Source organism: Macaca nemestrina, chromosome 4 (genome assembly GCF_043159975.1).
Source record: "Macaca nemestrina isolate mMacNem1 chromosome 4, mMacNem.hap1, whole genome shotgun sequence".
Lineage (NCBI taxonomy): Eukaryota > Metazoa > Chordata > Mammalia > Primates > Cercopithecidae > Macaca > Macaca nemestrina.
This window is the reverse complement of record NC_092128.1, coordinates 54,787,988-54,802,982: the sequence shown is the minus strand read 5'-3', so window position 1 is coordinate 54,802,982 and position 14,995 is coordinate 54,787,988. Positions and strand designations below refer to the sequence as shown.

The 14,995-nt window shown below is 39.2% G+C and overlaps 1 protein-coding gene across 3 annotated transcripts in view; it reads left to right on the top strand.

Annotated features, from left to right (window-relative positions):
* The window catches only part of LOC105475341 (LHFPL tetraspan subfamily member 3), a 571,391-nt gene that overhangs the window by 174,115 nt on the left and 382,281 nt on the right, over nt 1-14,995 (top strand). The window lies entirely within an intron of this gene.

The following is a 14,995-nucleotide window of genomic DNA, read 5'->3' as shown; positions in this document are numbered from 1 at the left end:
CAGGGACCTATTGAGTCCTTCTGAGTTTTATTCTGTAACATTGATCTCTTCTTGTCTTTTCTCCATCACTTTCGGAATTCTTGCATTTCTGTTTTATGGTCTTCCTTCACTCCATATATGATGTTTGTTCACAATTTTTATATGTTTCCCGGTAACATTTTTCTAGACAAATTGTTTGCAGGTGATTCCTATATGTAGGGAGGGGCAAGGGTACTATTACATGTTAGTTGGGATTCAGAAACTTGGGGCTATCTTTTTGTTGCTAAGAGAGGCTCTTTCTTGCAAATACAGCTTGTCTCCATGAATGGTCATGAAGTCCATGTCTATCTTCTCTCTATTAAACCTGGTTATCACACTCTCATTTCCACCTTTACGACTGCAAACTCTGCTGGCAATGGGACTCTTAACTTCAGAAAAGAGTCATTTTCTGAGACCTCCCACAGCTGAATTCTTGCCATAGAGATCTCTGCTTGGCACCTCTTCAGTCTCCTCCCTGCAGCTCCTAAGTGAACTTGATTGCTTTTGGCAACACTTACAAATATTTTGGAATTTCTCTCCTAGTTTTGCCAAAAATTGAGGGTGCTTTTGGATGGCTTCCAAGAGAAGAGGTAGAAATACTGAGTAACAGAACCGTGTACATATCAAAATTCGCTGTTGCTCTTTAGGGAGGACTACTCTTTTCATTGGTTCACTTTTTCTTGGAGAGTGGTAAGATCTATGAGATAAAAGGGCCAAGAAGGCAGTCATACCACTTTTTATCTGGTCCACTTGATTTTTGGATCCTAGGACATTGATCTTCGCTTTAGAGGCATGATTGTATAATATCTCTCGCTCGCTCTCTCACTCTCTCTGTCGCTCTCTCGCTCTTTCTCTCTCATCTTCAGATCCTAAGAATTTAAAGGCCCAGGAGCTGAATTATACCTAGCCTGTCATCCCCTCTGTGGGATGTCATTTGGCCAAGGGATAAGAGTAAGTCCAGCTGACCATGAAGGAAGTCCAGGATGTTCAGACAGTGTAGAGCATCTAGATGGATAGCAACAGACTGCAAGTGTACTTGAGGCATGAATGCAGTGTCAAGGTATCACAGCCACAAGGATGCAGCATGTTGAGACTCCAGAGCACACAGCAAAGTTCAAAGCAGGCAAAGTCTAAAGCAGGCAAAGCCTGTCGGCACTAAGGAGGATTCAGATTTTGCCACTGAGAATGAGCAGAAAGTGGCAAGTGAAAGCAGTTTCTGAGTTCTTGGAAGTCTAGGATTTCAGGCAAAGAGAACCAGGGTTGCATGACCAGGGCTGGCTTCATGGGCATGTGACCCATGTAGTTACTCAGTGTCCCATGCTCAGAAGGGACCCCCACTTGGTTTACTGCTTTATTCTCACTGCCTTGACATCTTGCTGCTCTACTCTCACTGTGCTGAAATCTTAAGTTTTGAACAAGGGACTCTGTATTTTCATTTTGCACTGGGCCCTGCAAATTATCTTGCAGATGATGTGCATTACTCAGCACACAGCCTAAAGAAGTCTTACTTATCCTTTCCATTTCAGCTCCTACCCTCTAACACCCTTTTTCCTTTGTGTCCCCATCATCTAATGTGTCTCCATAAATATTTATTTAATAAATTAATGTACTGGCTACCAGAAAGGGAACACAAGGTCCAAAGAACTGACCTGCGGCCCTTTCAGATCCCCCTTGCCAGGAGTGAGATCAAACCAGAGTCTGAAGGTGGGAATGAACCACAGGTTACTCCACTCTAGGTACTGAAAAGTGTGAGGACAGGAAACTGGCCCAGAGAAAACCATACATGGATGATATTCATAATATGACCATAACCCCCCAAATTTAGGAAGATTTGGCTTTCTGATTCATTGGAATAATTTGGAGGCAAGGAAATTTTGTGGAGGATCAGTTCAGTTTTATCTGGTGTATGGCTGGGTACAAACAGCTATGCAGATTTCATAGCCTCCTCACTGCTGACACCCGAAGTCTTTATAGTTCCTACCCCCTATAACTGGCCTACCGCAAGTCTAACTGAAATGTGCTTATCAGCATAGTCTTTTTATGCACACCAACCCATCCAACAGGATAGCGTAGGGCCTAGGAAGGGACTTACACCAAGACCTCTGTGCCTGTCTCATCATTATGTCCTTGTTAGGCAGTTTTGCAGTTAATTGAAAACAATTTTAAATTGTTTCACCATCAGTTCCACTTTCAACTTCCCAACAGTCCAGAGTTTTTTTCTTTAGAAACAAGATATTCTTGCCTAACCCTTTCTTCCTAGTTAGTTTAATAAATAAGATAAAAAATAACCTCCAAACAAGTGACCAACATTTCCTTATCCTTTTGGGTACATCCATTGCACTCCTCTTCTACCAAGTGACTTTTATATGGAAACAGCCCAAATCATCTTCAGTAAATACCATCTCTTCCTAATGCAGCTAAATAAATAATGATCCCTCTTCAGAGAAACCAAAGGGTATAGCAAATGCATGAGTTCATTAATTCTTCTTGACCTGTAGCAAAATATCTGAATATCAACCCCTGAGCACCCAGGTCCAAGAATTCTCTCTGGTAGCATTAGGCACCTTAAAACAAAACAAAAACAACCCTAGCTCTCCACTCTCCATTGGGTATACAGAGAACCACAAAAGGGCCCAAAGACCTAAAGCTATGGATATCAACTAAACCCCCATATGTTTAAGACATAATAATATTGATCAGAAAAATAAATGGGAAAAACTGATTTTTAACTATTTTGCCAAAAATCTTGCTCAAATTCTTTTTTCAGATAGGGTAGTGTATAATATGAAAACCGAGGCTTCTCTATCTAATAGCACTCTCTGAAATTCACTATTCCCCCCTCTCACAGGTTTCCTTTTGAGTGTCACCTCTTTTTTTTTCGTAAAGGCTTTCTTATTAGCTGCAGTTAGAAGAGCCACAGCCATCACTGGTCTTCTTCATTCCTTTCCCTAAAACTAAGTGTGGGTGAGCCCTCCAGGACCCTAGGCTTCCAAGTTCCTGTACAGAACTTGGAATCTTGGAATCTAGATCTCAGGGGTGCAGGGTTTACTCCTAGAAGATCCAGGTCCAGAAGAGCAGGCCTCAGAGAACAGGAGCCATGGGCCTCACTCCAGCTATGGCTCTGGGAGACAACTTAGGGTTGAGATTCAACCAGGGGCTGTAACAGTGTGTTGCGTTTCAATCTTGACTTTACAGACCTACCTTTTGCATCAGCAATCAGGTGACCAGGAATTCTGGTCATTTCCCTACAAAATACACAACTGGGGGAAATTGAATGGAAAAGGATAACTTTTGGGCAAGCTTTAGGGAATTTTAATGTGTGCATATGTGTGTTCCCCCTCCCCTACCCCCCCCCCCACCCCGCCCCCATAGAGCCTGGCAGATTCCAGCTGGAGTTCCACCTTTATATTCCTTTCTAGGTGTCTTTGTTAAGCATTATAAGTAATGTCCCTGTCACCTCTGGCAAATAGCAAGAATTTTTCCATGTAAAAAAACAAATTATAGGTGGAGGAGGGAGGGCTGGATGTAAAAACAACAGCCCACACATTGCCCCAGGGTGAGCAGGAAAATATCGGGGCAGTACCAGATACCTGCTGAGGAGTCAATCAGATCACAGTAGGTGAGGGCTGATTGACCAGCCACTCTAGGCTCTCCCTCCACCCACTTCCCATTGGAAGTGCTAAGCAATGTGCAGGTGGGAGGAGAGCAGCATAAAGCAAACACACAAAAAAGCACAGAATTATAATCCCTTTACTTTTGCAAGTGCTTTCTATTGTAGTCAATGTCTATATCATCCAAATTAAATGTTAAAATATACCCAAAATAATCAATAAAACATGTTCCCATCCAAATTAAAATGACCAGCACAGAACACAAAATACAAATTTTCCAATTAGAATTGTCTTAACATTGTCTAATTTGCAGTCCTTAGTTTCATTCCAGTCACATTTTTAAAACAACTATTCTTCATTCGAAGTCACACAAAAACTAGGTCTACATTCCAAGGAAATGTGTGTGCATATACCAGTGTTGTAAGGTTTGTGTGGAGATCATTAATTTGGGTTCGAATGTTTCTTTCCTTTAGTATGTGCTGATTCACCAAGAGTTAATGTATTTTAAAACTATTAAATATTTTTATGTTCTAACATAAATTCTCAAACTACAGGATTGCTTGAGTAACAATGCTATTATGAATTGGATTTGATTATAAAATACTTGTTATGCATGTGATATTCCAATAAATGATTTTTCCTCTTATTAGCAATTAGTTAACAGGAAATAATATTGGAATTCCAAGAATAGCAACAGAATGGTGGTACTCTAAAGCACTGGACCATCAGGGCAAAGAAGAAACCGACTTGCTTAAGTTGCTTACTAAGTAGTTTTAGGGAAGAATGGTTGAGTTTCAAGCCGGTTATCTCTCAAATGGATCTGTTCAAGACATGTTAGACCTGGGACCATGTTACATTCACAAAAAAAATGGTACCATGTCAGTTGTATTAAACAATAGCCCAGGCTTTGCCTGGCGCATCATAACTGTTTTGATGGCCATGTTTTGCATTTGGAACCTTCCACTTTTAGCATGTAAGAACTTCATAAATATTGTACACTAATAAATACTCAAGAAATATGTTTGAAATTTTTATGTAAATTCTATGAAAATTTATTCTGCTTTCACACTCATTTATAATTATTATGTCCACTAATTTAAAGGATATTTGTCTTATAACAGTCCTCAAATTCCTTGCTTTCCAGTTTTAAATAGCTTTATTTTAACCTACCCTCTCTCCTTTCCTTTCTGTCTTAGAGGAGGAGGGAGATGTGCACCTTGTTTCTTTCTGTTGCATTTTTGATCCCACCTGTTCCTGCCTCTTCAGGGGCTTTCAAACATCCATCGCCACTCTCTACTTTCATCTCTTCTTTTCCACTAGATTATTCTCTTGAGTCTATAATTAGGGACATGTCCCCCTGATCTTAAAACTTCACTGTATCTTTCAACCAATTCTGCCTTATTCCTTATTTATTTAACCTTCAAATTTCTGAAAACAATATTTATGCACTGTTTTTTTGTTTTTTGTTTGTTTGTTTTTGTTTTTTGAGCCAGAGTCTTGCTGTGTCACCCAGGCTGGAGTGCAGTGGCGCAATCTCGGCTCACTGCAACCTCCGCCTCCCAGCTTCATGCCATTGTCCTGCCTCAGCCTCCTGAGTAACTGGGACTACAGGTGCCCACCACCACGCCCGACTAATTTTTTTGTAATTTTTAATAGAGACGGGGTTTCAGCGTGTTAGCCAGGACAGTCTAGACCTCCTGACCTCGTGATCCGCCCGCCTCGGCCTCCCTCAGTGCTGGGATTATAGGCTCGAGCCACCGCGCCCGGCCTATGCGTTAATTAATTTTATTTTCCACATGCTCTTTAAACGTATGTCATTTCACTACTGTTCCTGCTATGCCCTGGGATCTCAAAGGTTGCTACTTACCTCTTTCAAAAATTCCTCTTGGATCTTGGTATCTATCTCCTCACTCTAGGGAATCTGGCACCCCACTTTCTTAAAATGTGCTTCCCCTTGGACACAGTGCTTTCCTAGTTCTTCTACTTCTTTGATTGTTCCTTCTCTGTCTTCTCTTCCTACCCCACCCCACCTCCAAGTGTAGGGAGTATTTTGATCCTTAGCTCCTGTCTTCTTCCCTTGAAAGCTCCCTTTTCTGAAATGTCATCTAGTATCAGAGTTTCATTGTCTTCTCTCTGATGGCCTCCTGATCTAAATGTCAGTATTCATCCTCTCTCCTCTAGAGCACATGCATCTCAAGAGCCTGCTGGAGTTTTTCAGCTAGATGGCCTCTGGACACCTTCAAAACTGAGTCCACCGACTCATTCCACACTGTTGTCAGCCTCTCCTGCTATGTTGCTGGGCCTGCTGATGGCCTTGCTTTCCTAGTCGTGGAGTAAGTAGGATTAGCATTGACTCCTCCATCTCCTTCTTCCCAATGTCAATTAATTTTCAGATATCATTGGTTTTACTTGTGCAATAATTCTTGTCTTTTTTTTTTTTTGCTTTGTTCTCATGACCACTATCTGAATTCAAGCCCTCATTACTTCTCTCCTGAGCTATTATAATCATCTCTTAACTAATCTCCTCTGCTGGTCTCTTACTTCTCTGCACCATGCTATACACCTCTGCTATCCAATAAGGAGCTACTGGTCACAGGTGGCTAGTAAGCACTTGAAATATAACTAGTCCCACTTGAGATGTGCAGTAAGTATAAACACACCAGATACAGAATAATTTATACTAAAAAAATTTCAAATGTCTCATTAATAATTTTTATATTTGATTACATGCTGACATGATAATATATTAAAATTAATTTCATCTTTTTTGTAATGACTAGAAAATTTAAAACTGCATTTATGGCTTTAAATATATTTCCATTAGCTAGGGCTGCTAGAGAGCATAGTAAGGGTTGTGTTATTTTTCTTCTCAACAGCTTTGACTGCTTCTCATTACCATAAAATTATATTAACAATAGAAGCAACAACTAACACATATTATTTTACAAAGTAATATATGTAATATCTGCCTCATTCAGTATCAAATTCACATCTATTAGTTCAACATTTCATGCCCTGAGCCATCTGGTGCCAACCTACATTTTCCATTCATTCATTTACTTATTCCACAGATATGAATTCTCTGCCTCTGTTCTCTTGTTTATTCTTCATATCCCTCAAAACCTTGTCTGCCACATTCATTACCCTGCATTCACACTGTTCTCTCTTTGTTAATAATGTTCTTTTTGCTGAGATCTCTCTTTTCGTTTTCACATGTTTACATCATTTCCTTCTTCATCATCTTTTATAAAATCTTCCACGCTTCACCCATGCCAAGAAAGTACTCTGTGCCCCCAAAACATCAGCACTCTGTAGTGTGTGAATGGCTCCATAATCAGAAAAGCCATGCTTCCTTGCTCATTCATCCATTCAAGTCAAGTCAAGCCTGTTGACCTCTCTCCCACCAGACCTGGTAGGAAGCCCCATCTCCCTTCCTTGCTCACACCCTCATGGACCCATACAAGAACCCTGAGGCTTAGGTGGTCTTGGTAAATAGGAAAAGACTTGTCAACAGACAGTCCTGGCGCTCCTCACCCAGGCCAGAGTGGTGTTGCAGCAGCATGATGGGCGGCCTTTATGTTTCACACAACCCTCAGCTGGGGTACAAATCCTAGATCCCCGGGCACCCCAACAGGACTCTGTAGTTCTCATCTGGAACTCAGCTCTTCTGATCTGACCATCCCTCCCTTGAATACAACACACTAGTTTCCACTTCCAAACCCCTCTCCAGACCAATCCCCTTCCTCTTTCAAAATCCATAGCAAGAAGCAGAAACCAAGATTACAGTTGGTTTCCCAATATGTCACCCTGTTTCCTCTCTACTTCTCTCTCTCTCCTAATGGATTTCCAGAGTCCAAAATTTCTTCCTCAGAGAAGGTTCAACCCCTTCCCCTTCCAACCCCCACTAGCCAGATAGGCACTACATTCTTTGGGCTTTCACAGAATCTTTTTTCTTGTTAGAGACAGTCTCACTCTATTGCCAGCGTTGGAGTGCAGTGGCTCAGCCATGGCTTACTGCAGCCTCAAACACCTGTGCTCAAGTGATCCTCTCACTTTAGCCTCCCAAGTAGCTAGGACTACAGGTGTGCACAGCCATGCCTGGCTATTTTTTAAAATTTTTTTTGTAGAGACTGGTGGCAGGGGTCTCATTATGTTACCCAGGTTGGTCTTGAACTCCTGGCCTCAAATGATTCTCCCACCTCAGCCTCCTGAAGTGCTGGGATTATAGGCATGAGCCACCATGCCTTGCCAGCATCTTTATTAAAGCATTTCACTTTATGTTGTTCTCAATACATGCTAGATATTCTGTGTACGTTATCTCATTTAATCCTCATGTATTACTTTACTTAGGATAAGCTAATTGTCTGAGATCACACAGCTAGTAAATAGAGGAACCGAGATTTTTAAACAAAGCCGTGCTGGTTCCAAAGTCTGCATTTAGCCATTAACTTGTATTTCCTTAGCTTAAATATAATGAAATGAAGCCCCTGAACAGGTATCTCATCATCGCTACCAGATGTTAGGAACACTGCCCTTCTTGTGCTTAGCTTAGAGATGTGAATGGAAAGTATTTGTGGGAAAAATACTTGGAGGGAAAACTTGGAGAAATTTGAGTCTAAGCTCTTAAACTCTCTAGTACCCCAAAGTATTTTTAGATGTCATTTCTGCCTCTTTATGATATAAAATTAAAGGCCTAACTGAAGAACAAGGTTCCCTTTACTCATTCTGTCATTCCTGCCCTAAATAGCCCTAGTCTTCCTACCATGAGGAGAAATCATTCCTTGGCCTGTATGCTGGGTAACCTCACTGGGGATGCCGTGATGGAAAGTAGATTATCTGATTACCATTATTATCGTTGTATTATTGTCCTTGAGTTTGGCTGACAAAACAAAAAAAAGGCATTCTTCCCAGGGCATGTCTTATGCATTGACAAGTTTCACTTATGTGTTAGAACAAAGCATTGCAAATTTACCCAATAAAGAAGATTCATATGTACTCCTGAACTGAAAATAAAAGTTGAGAGAAGGAAAAAAAAAAAAAGAAGAAGAAGATTCTTAGGTTTCAACTCCAAAAGTGAAGTTTTCTTTTAACATTTTAAATTACACACACACACACACACACACACACACACACACACACATTTAATGTGAAGGGATATACACAGTGAAGGTAGAACAACAATAAAGCCAACTGGAATCCACATGAGAAGTCTGTCTTCATCTGAGAACTGACAGACCTGCCACTTTCAGTAAACAGCCTCTGATATGCATTTTGGGGGTGAAATCTCATTTCTCTTCTTCTGCTGTTACTATGGTTACCATTCTACAGAATCCCTGCACACACCAATTAAAAAAAAAAAAAAAAGGAAAGGAGAGCACAAACATAAATTTAAATATTAACACACCCCCTCCAAGCTGGAGGATTCACTGCCAGGAACTTGCCTGGAGCTTGGTTAGGAATCTTTTGGCCCTGTATCCCAGTGTTGCCCATTAATCCCATTTCCAGTGCTACTGTGGAAGGCACCAGATATCTGGAGTGGGTGGAGAGGCTGAGCCAGGCTTGGCTTCTTGTGATCACAGAGCTCTGACACCTGAGTCACAGGGTCCTAACCTTTTGTAGACTGACACAAATGACTTGTGAGAAGCCAGGAGCCAAAGGCCTGGGTTTTAGGGAGGTGGGAACACTAGGCGTGGGGTGGAACAAGCATAGCTGCCCAAGGCCCAAATAATTTTTGCCAAATTTCTTTCTTAGGCAGATCTATCATGGATCCTCGGTTTCTTAAACTCTTATGTAAGGACAAAATAATAATACCTGTACCGCAGGGCTGTTGTGAGAATTAGATATGATAGTCACAGTGAATATATCTTGGGAACTCATGGTACTACAAAAATGCAGTTTCTAATCATTGTGGCTATGTGACAACAAAGTCAGCCACCACTACCATGACTGGAAGAAATTTCCCATGAGTTCTATCAAACTGTCTGCACTGAGGCTTCCTTTGTCACTCATTTCTGCCTTTCATTCTAAGTATCTTGTCTTTGCACTCAAAGAAGAAAACTGGGCCAAGAACTTAATCACAAGTGAATTTCAGTCCTTATTTGTTGCATTCACATATACTTCACCCTCTGCACTTGGAAACAATGTTTTTTGTTGTTGTTTTGTTTGTTTGTTTTTTGAGACAGAGTCACACTCTATTGCCCAGGTTGGAGTGCAATGGTGCAATCTCAGCTCACTGCAACCTCTGCCTCCCAGGTTCAAGCGATTCTCGTGCCTCAGCCACCCAAGTAGCTGGACCTACAGGCACCTGCCACCACACCCTGCTAACTTTTGTATTTTTAGTAGAGATAGGGTTTCACCATGTTAGCCAGGCTGGTCTTGAACTCCTGACCTCAAGTGATCTGCCCACCTCTGCCATCCAAAGTGTTGGAATTACAGACTTGAGCCACAGCGCCTGTCCAGAAACAGTTTTTAATAAAACTTTATTTTCCCTTGGCAATAAGAATGCTTAGAAATGCCAGCTCTCAGGACACAAATAGGTCCACAATCAATTCTAAGCTAAAAACAGAACGTTTAAGTAAATTTTAAAATGGAAAGATGTATTCAACCTATTCTTCCTTTGATGACCAATTCCAAAAATGTTCAAAGATTTTTTTTTTTCCATGAGGACAGTGGGTCTAATGTTTGGGCATGGGTATTTCCAGGTACAATAACTCTTTTAAACTCATTAATAAAAATGAAGCATGACTGGAAGTCATTTTTTACTCCAAAAGTAATGGCACAGTATATGACTTTTTATTGCCTTAATCTTATTTCTGAGGGAAATGGTGTCATCTTAACTACCTTATGAGGAAAAGAGGAATATAAGGATAAGAGTCAGGAGACAGAGTCTAGTTTTCACTTTGCCATCAACGTGATGGGTAATGTTAGAAACACCACTTAACCCTCATCTACCTATTCACTCATTTGCAAAATGAATAGCACTTTCCCTATTCATCTTGCTGTAAACAAAATGATTGATGTCAATGTGCTCTGAACATAAATAATGTTTAATGCTATGCCAAGCCTGCATTGTTTACATTTTTGTTAACATTTGCTCTTAAAGGAAGAAACTGTTAAGTTTACAATGAAGCATGACCAAGCTCTTATATTTAAGATATTATCTTGGTATCACCTGTGCGCAGGCCGCGTTGGAAAGGTCTGTCTACCACCAGCCTGGTTCCATGACTCAAAGACCTTTGGAGAAAGTACTGCAAGAGAATGAGGGACTTCTTTGTGTTAGCTTTTGGTGCACCAGTATTGTATCATTAATTACAGACTGTTTTTCCTCCCCAAAGAGACCTAGTGACTCGTAATAAGATGAATTAGCTCAATCTGTTATGTTAATTTCTTTTTATTGGGAGGTTTAAATCATTAAACTAATGATCTCATCCATATTTTGAAGCAAGTTAATAAAATACATGCAGTTATAATCACATTTAACCCAAAAATTATATCGAACTTGGTAATTTGCCTTAAAAGATTCCATTTATTTCAGTTGTGCTTTCTTACCAGTAGAAGAAAAAAGGAAAATACTGCTGGAAATAAAGAAAATAATAAAACAAGCCAGCAGATTAAAAAGACGTTTTACAATTTTTGTTTTTCCAAATGCAGTAAATTAAATGTATTATTCTTTAACATAAGACTGAGTCAGAAAGATGAGCAGTGTATATGTGGATGGGTGGATGTCTGCACTGACAATGCATTGCCTACTGATGTGATGGCTGTTTACAGGACTGATTCAGTCCGAGAAGTGATGGGAAAGTCAGTAGATATTGAAGCCTCAGAGGTTCCACAGGTAACCCTAAGACTTTGTTTCAATAGTGACATCATTATTCTGAGGTTTGTCCTCAGAAACACTTGAGGCAGCTAGACAGCTTCTGGGAATTTATTTCAACAAACTGACAATTTCATCAATATCTCTTTGATTCCTTCTAATCAACTGGAGATCAATACTCGATACTTTAAAAAACGAAGTTGAAATAATTTTTTATAGCTTAGTTTATAATTTTACCAAGTGTTGCTTACTAAAATTTGCTTTATAAAGCTGAAAATGTCAACATTTCACCTTTATGAAGGAAACAAGATAATTAGTTAATTAAATAATAAATAGACATATATACTAAACCACAATTTCAGTGCTGAGAACTTTGTGTGTTTACAAAGGCTGAGGTCCTGTGGTTTTTGTGCTAATATCTCTTCAATCCACTCATCTCCTCTTTCCCACTTACTCTTGACTGCTTCAAACTTCCATTCCCTCTCACCTAGACCATTATAATATTGCTTTTTGGTCCCCTGCTTCACATCTTTCCTGCTTTTACCACCTTTACCTTGCCACAGAGGGCAGAGTGAATTTTCTAAACACAAATCAGATTATTCGCCAGCCTAAAATTCTTGAGCAAATCCCTGCCCATAGAGCAAATCCTCCTTTGTGTTCAGATGTGATTGCATACAGTTCTGTAAATGCCCTGTGCTCCTCCGCGTCTCCCAGCCTCCTCTCCCAAGAACAGCCCCACTGGCCTTCCAAATGCCTTGTCATCCTTCAAGTGGCAGGTGTCCCTGAGATGCCTTCTCAAACCTGCCGCATCTCTCCTATAATCTCAGACAGCTTTACCCGCTAGCTTAACCTATATAGAGTTATCTCAGTATGTACACTTGTCATTTTATATTGCAACTTGGTGTTTACCTCTTGCCTCGAATCTTTATCTTTAATATATCCCCAGGGTTTGTCACAATACCTGCAAAAAGAAAAATGCTCAATAAATGTTTATTGATTGAAGGAAGGAAAGAATAAAGGAAGGAACAAGCTGTATGGTTTGGTGTATCCTTTTGAATTCCCAGTATTATTCCTTGGTTAATCATAGGTATATTTTCACAGACTCTTTACAATGTAATAAACCAATATCATATACCATTTTAATGCTGCTTTCCTTTCAACAGCATTCATTCTACTAATTTAAAAACCATTAAGTAAGATGAAGCCTCAAAACCAGTCAACTGAACAGCTGCAGTCACTTGGGAGCAGTTAGTGTTCTATAGAGTTAGTTGCTAATATGATTTAAACTGAAGGCAAATCTTTTTAGTTTTTAAGCTAAGAGTAAATAAGATGCTAATAAAATTTAGAGTTCTATCTAAAGGCTCCTTTTTTTTTTTTTTTTTTTTTTTGGCATGAGTTTTTATTGTTGTGAACTGTAGAACTAAAGATACACCTCTATCTCCTAAACATAATGGTGAATCATACTGATAGTCACTCACGCCTCTTCTGAAGGTTTGAGGCTGTATTTCCCAGGCCTTGCTTTTCTCTGACGTCCACAGTAGACTACCCTGAATTGAAAGGTTGTGGATTGGTTGACCTGATGCAGCCTGGGGCTCAGACATGTCAAGAGACATATCTGAAAGAAAGTTTGAAAGAAAGTTCTAGAAATGACAGATTCCAATTTGAAACCTGACAGGAAACCAAATATATTCTGCAGCTATGTTTAGACTCTGCGATTGAATTAGCAACAGCGTAGTTGATTTGGAGATTGTTGTCCGTTTTCTTTTTCTGGCTATAATAACTAGATTTCTGAAAAATAAGTTAGATCAATTGTACTGTTCTAGGAATCAAATTAACTGAAAGGAATTTCAAAATAATCAGATTGTGGTCTGCTTATTGTAAATGCATTTGGACAATGGGGTGGAAATTAGATTCCTAAAGATACCTACAAGAAAAAAATGATTTTGTGAAAATAGACATGAATCATCTAACTCTTTACATACCAATGTTGAGATTGTATGGATATCAAAAATTAATTCAGCTTTTTTTCACATCCACAAGAGCTGCAGATGTAGTCTCCTAACTGTGTAGCACATTGTTTTCTGTGTTATATGATGGAACAAAATGCAACTTGCTTGTTAACACCTGAAAGAGTTAAAATTTGTTGTCTTTGTCCCATGGATTGGAATTTGGAAATAAATTCCTCTTTTACTTGAAGAATAGGGAAGAAGTCACTGTTTAGTACTTCAGTTTAAGAAGCATAAAGCTATTATGCTTACTACCAAATTAGGGGTTTGAAAAAAGGTTTTACATTCTTATTTGAAGCAAAAGTGATGTACAGCAGAAGAGTATAGAAATGGCATCTACATGTTGGCTAAGCCATCTGGACTCTGACCACATGAATTCTTACTGCCCTGGGTCCCATTCTCAAGCCACATCAAGATTACAGAACCTTGTGTTTGTTGTTCAGGGTGAACCTAGGATGCTGTGTTCTACCTGCCCCCATCACATACCACCTCCCAATGTATTTGTGCAAGATCCTTGCCAGGCAGATAAAATGGACTAAGAAATGTGACTTGCCTAAAGTGCTTTTCCAGCCCTCGCAACTCAGAGGATTTCCAAGAACATTTATTTTTTCCAATGTCAGTATTGTTAGGGCATAAATAGTATTCTTATTGTTTACACAACTCTATTCCATAGTAACTTACAGGATGGTTCTGATAAGTCTAGTTTTCAGGGTATTAGCTTATAAAATGATAAGACTCAGTAATACCTGGGTTCTCAGAAAAGGGCATTCTTTTACACTTACAGTGATAGTATAAATCATTTCAAATTTTCTGGAAGTTAATTAAGAAATAATAACAGCCTTAAAATTTTCCAAACTCTCGACCCAGCAATTTATTTCCAGAAATTTATAGAAAAATGTAACAACATATATTGGCAAGTATTTAATTATACAACGGCTCACCACGTTTTGTTAAAAAAAAAAAAAAACAAAAAAAAAACTAGTAACAACTTAAATACCTCCTAATAGGGCATTGGTTAAATAATGTTAAGCTTTATAAGATAGTAGAATACTAAGAAGGTATAAAAAGATATTCACATATAATTTTAAGTATAAAGCACGTTAAAAAGCAGAATGAACAATGCTATCCCATTTTGGTAAAAAGAAGCACACACATGCACACATATATGAATGTGTGTGTGCATGTGTCTGTAAAAAATGACAGGAAAAAGTTAGCTCTCTCTGGCTTGTGAAATTGTAAGTACTTTTTGTATTTTTCTTTCTGCTCACCTGTATTTTTCTAGATTTTCTATAATGAATGTTTGTTTATTTTATGAGAAACAAAGAAAACATTTTTATTTGCTCAAGGCAATTGTTTCCCAAATATTCTTGAGTATTCTATTTCATAGTTGGATCATTTCCATGTTTAAGAGTTTTTTATTTTAATTTTAATATTTTATTTTTCTTTTGAGACAGGGTCTTGCCCTATCACCCAGGCTGGAGTGCAGTGGTGTGATCTTGGCTCGCTGCAGCCTCTACCTCCAGGGCTCAAGTGATCTTCCTACCTCA